The sequence below is a fragment of the Marmota flaviventris genome, chromosome 9 (genome assembly GCF_047511675.1).
Source record: "Marmota flaviventris isolate mMarFla1 chromosome 9, mMarFla1.hap1, whole genome shotgun sequence".
Taxonomy (NCBI): Eukaryota; Metazoa; Chordata; class Mammalia; order Rodentia; family Sciuridae; genus Marmota; species Marmota flaviventris.
In genome coordinates, this window is record NC_092506.1 from 77,053,324 (window position 1) to 77,069,048 (window position 15,725).

A 15,725-nucleotide genomic window follows, 5' to 3' on the forward strand; every position below is an offset into this window, starting at 1 on the left:
AACAAATTTGGATCAAAATTCAGAATGCCCTTCTTGAAAGTCTTCAAATTCAGGAGACTTTGCACAGTACAATGATTGGGAAAGAAGAAACAGATACACTCATGATTATGGAAATTCTGCAGTAGGATTCAAGTGTTAATACATGAATTGGAGTGGATGTCACTTGATTTTCATAAAATGAATTGGCATTTGCTATATCCTGGAGTTTGTGGAGTTAAATTTATACTCCTGAAACTAATTTTGAGGAGTTTGATGAACATTTTTAGAGGGACAAAAATATCGTAAACTTGATGAAACCTTGAGCGAAGAAAGAGGATTTAGTCTTATCTGAATGAGTCTGTGCAGATGCCCATGCCCCAGCCTTTGAACCCAGAGCTCAGCTCATAGTCATTACCTGGACTGATGGACATGCTCAACCAATTCAGAAGTAATAGGCAGCCCTTTGGCAAGAAACCTTTAAATTTTCTCCATTACAGTTTTGTTCTCTAATGGAAATTTTCCCCAGTTGCTCAAAATATTGAACTATTGTTCCTGAGAAATTTGATGACCAAGATTTCCATTACAGGAAAAATATGTGAAAAAAATAATTGAAATGTTTAGAACATCTAAGTTTGTCATTCTATCTCTCCCCTCTGTGCCTTATTTTCAAAGACCCCAAAACACTCAACAATAGATAAAGATTTTATGGACTGCTACATGCTGAGATTTAGTTTTCAACCCTGTAAGAAACAAATGAATATCAATCTACAGTTAGAATATTTCATCTGAAGTTGAACATGGTCATTGTTGAATTGTCAGAAGCTTGTGTAATAGTTATTATTAATTTTCTGAGATGACAAGGTATTTTAATTAATGACATTGAATTATTAATAATTCCATGATTTATGTGTTTCTCAGACAGGAAGAGAGTTTGTCAATGTTCCTGTTTTATATATAGTCCAAATAATTGGATTTTTACTTTAATATATTCTAAGTTACTCAATTTCTTTCACTTATATGGTTAAAGATTTGATTTTAAAAATATGGACTAGAAGTCCTTGACCATCAGTCAATTTCAAGAATTCTTGGCTGCCATGATGCACATTTCCAGCAATAAAGTAGTATAACTGACACTATGGAAAACAATGTCTCTCAAAAATTCATAACGCATTATAATGCATTTTTTTTGTAGCAGGAACATATCACCTGGGATAATGAAATAACTACTTGTTCCCTTCCTCTGTTTGAAGACCTGAGATGCTTGTTCTTTACTCTGGGTCATCTTGATGTCACACATAATCCAACAAGACCTGTGTGTTTTCTTACAAGGAGAGACCAGCTATGCACTTCTGGCTGTATTACTGGTAGGTAGATGTGGGAAATGGGTAATTAGAATTTGTAATGATTTTTAACAATGGAGAATAACATGCTTGTTAATTCTGAGGGAGTTTTTATACTTTTCTGTGTCATAAAGGACAATGGGTGCCATCTCTTTACCTCCTCCTCACTAGTACCTCAGTACATAGTAGGGCCACTAGGTCATATTGAGGTAATCCTGGATTATGAGTTTGCCAGTGTGAACTTTGCTAATGTGGTCAATAGTTCCCCTTTTGGTAGCTTCGTCCTATGTTCCTTCTCTTTGCCTCTCAGAACTTTTCTCTCCTTTGGGTTCACATGATCAGTCAGAAACCCAACCATGCATATCAGGAATGCCATTAAGCTGAGAAGGTCAGGTTAATGCATACTTGATTGGCTTTAATTTTATGATGTCCATGCAACATATCATTTGTACTATTTTTTTCATATTATATTGGCATATTATATTTTTATTTTTTATTAATATATGAGAGTGGAATGTATTACAATTCTAATTACACATATAGAGCACAATTTTTCATATCTCTGGTTGTATACAAAGTACATTCACACCAATTTGTGTCTTTATACATGTACTTTGGATGATAATTATCATCACATTCCACCATCATTTCTAACCCCATGCCCCCTCCCTTCTCCTCTAACCACTCTGCCCTATCTAGAGATTTTCTATTCCTCCCATGCAACCTCTCCCTATTCCACTATGAATCAGCCTCCTCATATCAAAGAAAACATTTGTCATTTGGTTTTGGGGGGCATTGGCTAACTTCACTTAGCGTTATCTTCTCAAACTCCATCCACTTACCTGCAAAGGCCATGATTTTATTCTCTTTTCTTGCTGAGTAATATTGCATTGTGTATATATGCCACATTTTTTTATCCATTCATCTATTGAAGAGCATCTAGGTTGGTTCCACAGTTTAGCCATTGTGAATTGTGCTACTATAAACATTGATGTGTCTGTGTCCCAGTAGTATGCCGTTTTTAAGTCCTTTGGGTACCAAAAACATACATTGGAGAAAAGATAGGCTCTTCAACAAATGGTGCTGGGAAAACTGAATATCCATATGCAACAAATGAAATTAAACCCCTATCTCTCACCACACACAAAACTCAACTCAAAATGGATTGAGGATTAAGGAATAAAACCAGAGACTCTGTGTCTAATAGAAGATAAAATAGATCCTAATCTCCATCACGTGGGATTAGGACCCAACTTTCTGAATAGAACTCCTGTGGCACAAGAATTAAAATCAAGAATCAATAAATGGAGAGCCGCCCCCCACCGCCCTCGCCTGCCAGGTAGGGGAAGGGTGACCACCGACAGAAAAGGCCCAGTGGCCCGCGGCGGGACAGAGCTTCCAATCACTCCTGCAAGGTAGGCGGGCCTGCGACCCACCGGCAGAAGAGGAGCAGCGGCCTGCTGAGAGGCAGAGCCGCCCCCTCCCCCCAGCGCCTGCAAGGTAATCGGAACTGAGACCACCATCAGAACAGGTCAGACCTGCAACCAAGAGACAGAACAGGCCCAGTGGCCTGAGGAAGGGTAGAGCCGCCCCCCCCCCCATGCCTGCAAAGTAGGCGGACCTGCGACCCACTGGCAGTACAGCCCCAGAGGCCTGCAGAGGGGCAGTGCCGCTGCCTGCGCCTGCAAAGTAGGCAGAACGGCGACCACCGACAGAACAAGCCTAGCGGCCCGCAGAGGGACAGAGCCGCCGCCCGCGCCTGCAAGGACGGCGGACCTGCTACCGACTGGCAGAGCAGGCCCAGCGGCCTGCCGGCGTGGTAGGCACATTGCCCCAATTGGCGGAGGGGCAGAGCCGCCGCCCGTGCCTGCGAGGGAGACTTTGCAACTATACAAGACCAATATAAATATATAGGGGGAAAATTCAATAGCACAACAGTTTCACCAAGAAGAAAGGAACGCGAACAGTATGAAGAGACAAGGAAAGAAAGGACCACAAGCATTGCAGGTCAACTCAACTTTAGAAGAGGTAATAGCTGCAGCTGATGGAATGTCAGATAAAGAATTCAGGATATACATGCTTCAGATGATCTGGAGTCTCAAGGAAGACATCAGACAAACAGCAAAATCAGACAATGAAAGATCACTTCAACAATGAATTACATAAACAAATCCAAGAAGCAAAAGATCAACTATACAGGGAAATAGAGGTTATAAAAAACAAACAAACAGAAATCCTAGAAATGCAGGAAGCAATAAGCCAACTTAAAAACTCAATTGAGAATACTACCAGCAGAGTAGAACACTTAGAAGACAGAACATCAGACAATGAAGATAAAGTATTTCAACTTGAAAAGAACATAGACAGCTCAGCAAGACTGTTAAGAAACCATGAGCAGAACATCCAAGAAATATGGGATAACATCAAGAGACCAAATTTAAGAGTCATTGGGATACAGGAAGGAACAGAGTTTCAAACCAAAGGAATGAGCAATCTATTCAATGAAATAATTCGAGAAAACTTCCCAGACTTGAAGAATGAGACAGAACCCCAAATCCTAGAAGCCTACAGGACGCCGAATGTGCAAAATCATAAGAGACCCACACCTAGACACATTATAATGAAGATGCCCAACATACAGAACAAGGAGAGAATTTTAAAAGCTACAAGAGAAAGGAAGCAGATCACATTTAGGGGTAAGCCAATCAGGATAACAGCTGATCTTTCAACACAGACTCTGAAAGCTAGAAGATCCTGGAATAACATATTTCAAACACTGAAAGAAAATGGGTTCCAACCAAGAATTGTGTTTCCAGCGAAATTAAGCTTCAGGATGGAAGATGAAATTAAAACCTTCCACGATAAACAAAAGTTAAAAGAATTTGCAGCTAGAAAACCATCTCTTCAAAACATCCTTGGCAAAACATTACAGGAAGAGGAAATGGAAAATAACAATGAAAACCAACAGTGGGAGGTAGGACACTAAAGGGGGGAAAATAATCAAAGTGGAAAACAAACCATGTTTAGTAACATAAATAAACAAATATGGCTGGAAGAACAACCCATATCTCAATAATAACCCTAAATGTTAATGGCTTAAACTCACCAATCAAGAGACACAGGCTAGTAGAATGGATCACAAAACAAGACCCAACAATATGCTGCCTACAGGAGACGCATTTGATAGGAAAAGACATACATAGGCTGAAGGTGAAAGGTTGGGAAAAATCATATCACTCATATGGACTTCGGAAACAAGCAGGAGTATCCATACTCATATCAAATAAAATAGATTTTAAGCCAAAGTTAATCAAAAGGGATAAAGAGGCACACTACATACTGCTCAAGGGAACCATACACCAACAAGACATAACAATCATAAATATATATGCCCCAAACAATGGTGCAGCTATGTTCATCAAACAAACTCTTCTCAAGTTCAAGAGTCTAATAGACCACCATACAATAATCATGGGAGACTTCAACACACCTCTCTCACCACTGGACAGATCTTCCAAACAAAAGTTGAATAAGGAAACTATAGAACTCAATAACACAATTAATAACCTAGACTTAATTGACATATATAGAATATACCACCCAACATCAAACAGTTACACTTTTTTCTCAGCAGCACATGGATCCTTCTCAAAAATAGATCATATATTATGTCACAGGGAAACTCTTAGACAATACAAAGGAGTAGAGATAATACCATGCATCCTATCTGATCATAATGGAATGGAACTGAAAATCAACGATAAAAGAAGGAAGGAAAAAGAATATATCACTTGGAGAATGAACAATAGGTTACTGAATGATCAATGGGTTATAGAAGACATCAAGGAGGAAATTAAAAAATTCTTAGAGATTAATGAAAACACAGACACAACATATCGGAATCTATGGGACACATTGAAAGCAGTTCTAAGAGGAAAATTCATTGCTTGGAGTTCATTCCTTAAAAAAAGAAAAAACCAACAAATAAATGATCTCATACTTCATCTCAAAATCCTAGAAAAAGAAGAGCAAAACAACAGCAAAAGAAGTAGAAGGCAAGAAATAATTAAAATCAGAGCTGAAATCAATGAAATCGAAACAAAAGAAACAATTGAAAAAATTGACAAAACTAAAAGTTGGTTCTTTGAAAAAATAAACAAAATCGACAGACCCTTAGCCATGCTAGCGAAGAGAAGAAGAGAGAGAACTCAAATCACTAACATACGGGATGAAAGAGGCAATATCACAACAGACACTTCAGAAATACAGAAGATAATCAAAAATTATTTTGAATCCTTATACTCCAATAAATTAGAAGATAGTGAAGGCATAGATAAATTTCTTAAGTCATATGATCTGCCCAGATTGAGTCAGGAGGATATAGACAACCTAAACAGACCAATATCAATTGAGGAAATAGAAGAAACCATCAAAAGACTACCAACTAAGAAAAGCCCAGGACCGGATGGGTATACAGCAGAGTTTTACAAAACCTTTAAAGAGGAACTAATACCAATACTTTTCAAGCTACTTCAGGAAATAGAAAAAGAGGGAGAACTTCCAAATACATTCTACGAGGCCAACATCACCCTGATACCTAAACCAGACAAAGACACTTCAAAGAAAGAAAACTACAGACCAATATCTCTAATGAACCTAGATGCAAAAATCCTCAATAAAATTCTGGCCACTCGGATACAAAGGCACATCAAAAAAATTGTGCACCATGATCAAGTAGGATTCATCCCTGGGATGCAAGGCTGGTTCAATATAAGGAAATCAAAAAATGTTATTCACCACATCAATAGACTTAAAAATAAGAACCATATGATCATCTCGATAGATGCTGAAAAAGCATTCGACAAAGTACAGCATCCCTTTATGTTCAAAACTCTAGAAAAACTAGGGATAACAGGAACATACCTCAATATTGTAAAAGCAATCTATGCTAAGCCTCAGGCTAGCATCATTCTGAATGGAGAAAAATTGAAGGCATTCCCTCTAAAATCTGGAACAAGACAGGGATGCCCTCTCTCACCACTTCTGTTCAACATAGTTCTCGAAACACTGGCCAGAGCAATTAGACAGACGAAAGAAATTAAAGGCATCAAAATAGGAAAAGAAGAACTTAAATTATCACTATTTGCAGATGACATGATTCTATACCTAGCAGACCCAAAAGGGTCTACAAAGAAACTATTAGAGCTAATAAATGAATTCAGCAAAGTGGCAGGATATAAAATCAACACGCATAAATCAAAGGCATTCCTGTATATCAGCGACAAATCCTCTGAAATGGAAATGAGGACAACCACTCCATTCACAATATCTTCAAAAAAAATAAAATACTTAGGAATCAACCTAACAAAAGAGGTGAAAGACTTATACAATGAAAACTACAGAACCCTAAAGAGAGAAATAGAAGAAGATCTTAGAAGATGGAAAAATATAACCTGTTCATGGATAGGCAGAACTAACATCATCAAAATGGCGATATTACCAAAAGTTCTCTATAGGTTTAATGCAATGCCAATCAAAATCCCAACGGCATTTCTTGTAGAAATAGAGAAAGCAATCATGAAATTCATATGGAAAAATAAAAGACCCAGAATAGCAAAAACAATGCTAAGCAGGAAGTGTGAATCAGGCGGTATAGCGATACCAGACTTCAAACTATATTACAGAGCAATAGTAACAAAAACAGCATGGTACTGGTACCAAAACAGGCGGGTGGACCAATGGTACAGAATAGAGGACACAGAAACCAATCCACAAAACTACAACTATCTTATATTTGATAAAGGGTCTAAAAGCATGCAATGGAGGAAGGATAGCATCTTCAACAAATGGTGCTGGGAAAACTGGAAATCCATATGCAACAAAATGAAACTGAATCCCTTTCTCTCGCCATGCACAAAAGTTAATTCAAAATGGATCAAGGAGCTTGATATCAAATCAGAGACGCGCCGTCTGATAGAAGAAAAAGTTGGCTACGATCTACAGTCGGTGGGGTCGGGCTCCAAATTCCTCAATAGGACACCCATAGCACAAAAGTTAATAACTAGAATCAACAAATGGGACTTACTCAAACTAAAAAGTTTTTTCTCAGCAAAAGATACAATAAGAGAGGTAAATAGAGAGCCTACAACCTGGGAACAAATCTTTACTCCTCACACTTCAGATAGAGCCCTAATATCCAGAGTATACAAAGAGCTCAAAAAATTAGACAATAAGAGAACAAACAACCCAATCAACAAATGGGCCAAGGACCTGAACAGACACTTCTCAGAGGAGGACATACAGTCAATCAACAAGTACATGAAAAAATGCTCACCATCTCTAGCAGTCAGAGAAATGCAAATCAAAACCACCCTAAGATACCATCTCACTCCAGTTAGATTGGCAGCCATTATGAAGTCAAACAACAACAAGTGCTGGCGAGGATGTGGGGAAAAGGGTACACTTGTACATTGCTGGTGGGACTGCAAATTGGTGCAGCCAATTTGGAAAGCAGTATGGAGATTTCTTGGAAAGCTGGGAATGGAGCCACCATTTGACCCAGCTATTCCCCTTCTCGGTCTATTCCCTAAAGACCTAAAAAGAGCATGCTACAGGGACACTGCTACATCGATGTTCATAGCAGCACAATTCACAATAGCTAGACTGTGGAACCAACCTAGATGCCCTTCAATGGATGAATGGATAAAAAAAATGTGGCATTTATACACAATGGAGTATTACTCTGCATTAAAAAATGACAAAATCATAGAATTTACAGGGAAATGGATGGCATTAGAGCAGATTATGCTAAGTGAAGCTAGCCAATCCCTAAAAAACAAATGTCAAATGTCTTCTTTGATATAAGGAGAGTAGCTAAGAACAGAGTAGGGTCGAAGAGCATGAGAAGAAGATTAACATTAAACAGGGATGAGAGGTGGGAGGGAAAGGGAGAGAGAAGGGAAAATGCATGGAAATGGAAGGAGACCCTCAGAGGTATACAAAAGTACATACAAGAGGAAGTGAGGGGAAGGGGAAAAATAATACAAGGGGGACAAACGAATGTCAGTAAAGGGGGCAGAGAGAGAAGAGGGGAGGGGAGGGGAGGGGAGGGGAGGGGAGCGGAGGGGGGATAGTAGAGGATAGGAAAGACAGCAGAATACAACAGACACTAGTATGGCAATATGTAAATCAATGGATGTGTAACTGATGTGATTCTGCAATCTGTATATGGGGTAAAAATGGGAGCTCATAACCCACTTGAATCAAATTGTGAAATATGATATATTAAGAACTATGTAATGTTTTGAACAGCCAACAATAAAAAAAAAAAAAAAAAAAAAAATTCAAGCAGTACATGATTAAAAATACAGGAAGGTTTCAATGTATCTCCTTCCTGACAGGCCTTCCTAGAGAAGGCTGAATCTAAAGACACAGAGGGAACTAAATAAATGATCAACTCGCCTAATTTCATAGTTAGGATACAAAGCTCACATTTCTCAAGTAGAGGACGCACGTTGTTTTATATGTACTTTGAACGTTGACAAAATACTAATCGTGGACTGGATCGCAAAGAGGGAACAACTTTTGAAAACTACGTTCTTGGATCATAATTACAAAATTACAAAATAAAGAATTACACCGAATTACAAAATAAAAAATTACACCAAATTACAAAATAAAGAATAAAAAAGTGACCAAACAATCCTAAAAAAAAAAAAAAAGAATCAATAAATGGGATAGACTCAAACCAAAAAGTTTTTTCTCAGCAAAAGAACCAATCTGTTTAGTGAATAGGGTGCCTACACCTTGGGAGCAAATCTTTACTCCTCACACATCAGATAGAGCACTAATCTCTAGGGTATATAAAAAACTCAAAAAGCTAAGCACCAAAATAGCAAATAACCCAATCAATAAATGCACCAAGGACCTGAACAGACACTTCTAAGAAGATGATATACAATCAACCAACAAATATATGAAAAAAATGTTCATCAACACTAGCAATTAGAGAAATGCAAATCAAAACCAGTGTAAGATTTCATCTCACTCCAGTCAGAAGGGCAGCTATTATGAAGACAAGCAACAATAAGTGTTGGCAAGGACGTGGGGAAAAAGGTACACTCATACACTGGTGGTGGGACTGCAAATTGGTGCAGCCAATTTGGAAAGCAGTATGGAGATTTCTTGGAAAATTGGGAATGGCATATTATATTACACATAGTGGTGAAATTCATTGTTACATATTTGTTCATGCACATACCACAACAATATAATTTGATCCAAATCATTTGCCAGCACCTCTCTTTCTCTCTTTCACTGGTCCCACTACTCTACTGATCTCCTCTCAATTTTCATGAGATTCCCCCATCCACCAAATTTCTTTTCTCTCATCTCCAGCTTCCACTTGTGAGAGGAAACATATCACCCTTGACTTTTCAACTTTAGCTTATTTCTTTAACAGAATGTTCTCAAGATTTATACATTTACCTTCAAATGGCATAATTTGACTTTTATGCAAGGTGAGAGATAAGAATCTAGTCTTCTTCTGCATATGGATAACCATTTTTTCCCAAGAACACGTGTTAAAAAGACTGTTTTTTGTCCAGTATGTTTTTGGAACTTTTTATTTTTTTAAGTGTTGACATTGTTAAGCTTATTAATTATTTGAAGTTCTAAAAATAAAAATTTCTCTCTTAGAATACTTATTCACCAATCTTTATGCTGTATCACATCTTTTGAATGATAAGTCAGCTGAATTAAAGGAATAACCTATATCCAATGAGTTCTCTATAACTGTCACATGAACTGTCTGCAGACACAGAACTCAATACGATGACAATGATACAGATAATAAGACTGAAAATATGGAAAACTTTATGAGATTTTACTGATAACATTTCTGTAGACATAGTCACTGGACACACATACTCAGTAGGAGAGATAGGAAAACTCATATATTGTTTTGTAAACAGAATAATTGGGAGCCACATTCCATTTCAGTTAGGTTCAAAATTTACTTAGATTGTAGAAGTTTTCAAAGGACAGGTGCATTAAAATAGCCTATTGACTAAAAATATTTGTCCATGTATCTTTTTCATAATAATAATACATATATAACATTTATGTGATAAAACATCTATATATTAAATTTTCATAATAATAATACATATATAATATTTATATGATAAAACATCTATATATTAAATATATATTATATTCTGGAATATTCATTCCAGTATTTAATGTAACTACTAGAGTTATAGTAGACATAAATATACTTAGATTAAATATACCAAAAAAAAATAGATATGCTGTTCTGAGTTTCTTTAAAACAATTCAGGCCAACACATGTATTCCCACTGGCTCAGAGGCCTGAGGCCTAAGGATCACAAGTTCAAAGCCAGCCTCAGCAACTTATTGAGGACCTCAGCAACTTACCAACACCCTGTCTCAAAATAAAACAAAAAGATCTGTAGATGTTGCTTAGTGATTAATAGCCCTTGAATTCAATCCTTGGTACCAAAAGTAAAAATAAATAATACAATTTAATAAGTTCTCTTATTGGATTGCAGAGAGCATAGTAAAAGAAGAAGGGGTGTTGATCCTGTAGGATGTGGAACTGATCTAAAGGTGGAATGACAGACCAGTTGAAAAATAGGTTATATCAATGATAGTAGCAATGCAAACATACAATTGTGTAGTAATTCATATTTCAATATTATAATGTCCTTGATCATCCTCATCTTGAAATAGTCTCATTTATATTAGAATAAAAAGATTAGAGAAATAAAGGAAAATGACTAACATTGCTTGTGGAGAAATAAATGCTCAGGTCTCTATAAAATACAAAGATAACCTGTGCAGTTTTTCATGCATACTTTAAATTATCTCTTGATTGATCATACTACCGACTATAATTTAAATGGTAAGGAAATATATACTACATGGATAATGGCAAGAAAATAAAGTCTGTAAATGGTTAATATAGTTACAACCATTATAAAATTAACTATTTAGAACATGTCAGGAATGATATATATTTTTTTAATTTTACTTGACAAATAATGATACACATTTGTGTGGTAAAGTATATTGTTTCAGTACATGTATATAATGTTAAAAATCAAATGAGGGTAACTATCACATCCATTACCTCAAATATGTATCATTTCTTGTTGGGGATACTCAAAATCACTTATTCTAGCTATTTTGAAATATGCAATAAGTTACTGTTGACTCTACCACACTCCATGCTGTACAACACTGAAACTTACTCATGACATCTAACCCTATGCTTGATGATCAGCCTCTCTAGTTGCCCTCTCTTCTACACTTTCAGGCTCTGTTAACCATGATTCTACTCTCTACCTGTGGGAGGTCAGTTTTTTTAGATGCCACATGAGGGCAGCATGTGGTATTTGTCTTTCTGTGCCTGGCTTATTTTACTTAAAATAATGTCTTCCAGGCTCATCCATGATGCTGCAAATAACAGAATTTCAATCTTACTAAGGTGCAATAATATTCAATTGTGTCTATATACAATATTTTCTTTTTCTGTTAATCTATTGAAGAATACCTACTTTGATTTCCTTTCTTGACTATTGTAAAGAGCCCTGTAATAAATATGGTAGTGCAGACATGTCTTTTGACAGCCTGATTTTCATTCTTTTGGAAAATAGAAGAGGGGCATTTTGAAACATTTTGCAAACTCCTTTAATGTCTTCCTTCATAGAAAACATCTGGATTCATATTTTTTTTTTCTTTTCTGCTCAATCATTTGTGATATTAAGTGTGATGTAGCCCCTGGAAAACTCTTGTACACTCATTAGACAAATCATGTCTAAATATAATAAAAAAAATATAAAAATTATTATAACCTCTGAGGTTCTCAGAATGATACTTTGATAACACTTGTAGAGCTGGAATGGTGGTGCATGCCTGTAATACCAGAATTTCAGGAGGCTGAGACAAGAGGATCACAAGTTCAAATCCAGCAGCAATTTAGTGAGACCCTGTCTCAAAATAACAAATAAAAATGGCTGCAGGCATAGTTCAGTGGTAAAGAACCCCTGGGTTCAATCTCCAATACCTCAAAAAAGAGAGAGTACCATTATAGTAAGTGTCCACCCCTGATCACCTACTAGTTTACTAGCTGTGGGGTTGGGATACAGAATAGAATAGTCCAAAGGTGGGAATGCCTAGCCCCCTGAACACAGGACATGTATCTGTTTCCTTCTTCTCTTAGGCCCTAAAAATCCATGATGCTGTACAGTACCCATTCAACCTTCCCAAGATGCTGCAGCTGTATGGGCAAAAGGGGATGGTTTTCATGCTTTTTCATCACTTTCTTCTCCCAATTACAGGCAACAAGAAGCTATAGCAGTAATTCTACAGCTTGTACTTCAATTTTTGTGTTTTCTCAATATATACACACAAATACATACAAGCAAATATGTGCATATTCATACGTATATGTGTATATGTATGTATTTTTAAAAAGTTTTCCATTCAAATACAATCTAAAAGTATCTTATTTAATATTGAGCTAAATCAAAGATTTTAAAATGATGGTCCAGTGATCAGCATCAGTAATAGCATCTTATAATTTGTTTAAAATTTGAACTTTTTTTTCCCATCCCAGATCTACTGAACAAACACTCTCTGTTGTCAAGGCCCAGCAATCAATATTCTAACAACTTTTGCAGGTGGTTCTGATGCATGTACTAGGTAAGTACCTTGATATTCATCTGAGTAAGATTCCAGCTCAGATGCAAAGCACTTGACAGATGGTAAGAAAAACACTTAGCTCTCTGCTGCCTCCTCCTCTTCCAGGATCTGGATGGTTTGGTCTGACAGAATTTCAACTGTGGTAGTGGTGGGGATCGGGGGGTGGTTGGAAGGCGGGAGATGGTGGTGACATGGGGCAGACAGGATCAGACAATAGAGGTTTCTCAAGGAGAAGTACAAAATGGAAGGTCAGTACAGTGAGCTGTATTCATCAGATTTTCTGGCTTCTGATTACTGTTAGATTTGAACTGCATCTGCCCCTGGAGATTCACATCCAGGGCACCTTGGCAGATTCTGGGCTTCACTTCTATAAAGGAATTTTGTTACTGTTCATTCAGAGTTCTATGGCTACTATTGGATAGTCATCTACCTCAACTCTTCCAGTACAATTAGGCACAAGTGGTTTTGCTATTTGCAAAAAAAGAAACACACACACACACACACACACACACACACACACAACAAAAAAATGCCTGGGGTTGAATGGGAAGTTTGTTTCTATATGTATTGAGAGGAAGAGAGAGAAGATTTAGTATGAAATCAGTTGTACTTAATTCCCATTTTAAAATAATAATAATTTAAAACATTTTGGATTAAACCCAGATGTGCTTTACCACCACTCTAAATCTCGAGTCCTTTTTACTTTTTTTCTATGAATTAGCATCTTGCTATCTCCCTGAGGGTACTTCTGAATTGCTGAGGCTGGCCTCTAACTTGCAATCTCCTGCCTCAGCTTCCCAAATGCCTGGGACTATAAGGTCTGCAATACCACACTTGTATCATGTGATTGCATTTCTATAAGCACCAGATGCTGCTTGACCTAGAACCAAACTTGGAGAACCACAAACCTGGATCATTGGTTTATTCCACATTGTCTTAGCATGTCCTATTCAATTTGTGCACCCTGTGTTTAGAAGCCTTTTTAATATTTCATAGCATTTATTTTCATTGCTATTCTCTATTATTAGTTGGTCTTTCAAAGAATAATTTTGAAGAAATAACTTTTTTCTTTTCATAAATGTTACTTAGTAAAGCTATTAAGTCTTCTGTGATGCCATAACAGAGATTATGTAACAGCACACTGTAAATGACCATTGTTTAAAACATATCAATTGTTCACTCATTAATAATAAATCAAATATTTGTTAAGTTCCTATTATATTCTAGACATTGTGAAACTGCTAGGAATGGAGGCTAAATATAAGGCAATTTATCTTTTGTACTTTATTATATTATAAAAGAAAAGAACCAGCTTTTTTTTTTTTCTAATCATGGCAGTCAGAAGTTTTCCCTGTAAAAGATTTTTTTTTTTCTCTTACTTAAGGATGAATTGATATGCAGTATTTACTAGATGAGGGATAAGATCTTAGACTGACATTTGCATTGTGGAAAACCATGATGTTCCACAATATACAAACTTCATTTATTATTTTCTTCAACTGAGGACTTGCAAGCTTCATTCCTTTTATTAGATCCTTAAACTAGAAATACACATCTCTGTATATTTAGAAATCCAGCAAGTTCACAAAGCAGGTGAGCGAGCACAGATTATACTTTAGATAATGGGTGAGAAGAGCTGCTCTGAATTTAAAATAGTCCAAAATTTGCACTTCACATTATCTTCATATTTAATAATAAAATGAGGTTACAATAAAGTAGAAAAACAGTAAAAGAGTGTACAGTATTATTTATTTTCTTCAACTGAGGACTTGCATAGACATGGAGTTCCCAGATAATCAAGATCCTGACTTATCCCTGATCATTGTGGCCAGTGAAAAAGGCCTGACAGGAAAATTCAGGGAACCAGCAGGGTATGTCCATATAAGGGAACTCAAAAAACTCACACTTTTGCTCTCAAAATCAAGGAACATACCAATCTGGCCCAGAGGCTACTCTATATATTGGCATGTCACTGGGGGACAGGTCAAAATTCTATACTGATCACTTTCTTTCATGCACATGAGGAAGAATATTTCCTTAGATGCAAGCATAGTGCCAATGTTTGTCCAGGACAACTTACAGACTCCTCCAGCCCAGTCCCAAGAGTCATCCACATCCAGCTCCCAGTAGTGTTGCCCAGAGATGAAGATATTGGCTCCCCATGCAGCAAAATAGTTGGATCTGTGAGAATTCAGAGATTCATCTTGACGGTCTTGTCTAAGTACAAATGTTCTCACATCCTCAAAAAGCCTGATATTATGATTGCTTATTTCATTACTGAGGGAAATTTCCACTGTGAAAAGAAAAGAATACTCCAGTCAAAATTCATTATAAAAAATAAAGTTATCAGGGGGAAAGATTGATCAATGAGTATAAAATTATAAATAGCTAATAGTAATTTCTTATGTGGTATTATGCAGTAGTATGATTTTAGAAAACCAGAATGTTCTGTACATGTAAAAAAGCTATAAGAAAGTAGTTTGCATGTTTTTACCAAAAACAAAAATGATAAATATTTAAAGAGATAGATATGACTAACTTGTGTTAAACATTACACAATGTATATATGCAAATATCTCACATAAGCCTATAGATATGTCTAATTTCTATTTTTGTGTATCAGTTAAAAGCAAATTTAAATTTAAAAAGTAAAATTAATTTATCTATGATAAGACAGTC

The 15,725-nt window shown here is 36.5% G+C and overlaps 1 pseudogene; it reads right to left on the minus strand.

Moving 5' to 3' along the window:
- The window catches only part of LOC114080932 (tripartite motif-containing protein 43-like), a 66,356-nt pseudogene that overhangs the window by 44,199 nt on the left and 6,432 nt on the right, over nt 1-15,725 (minus strand).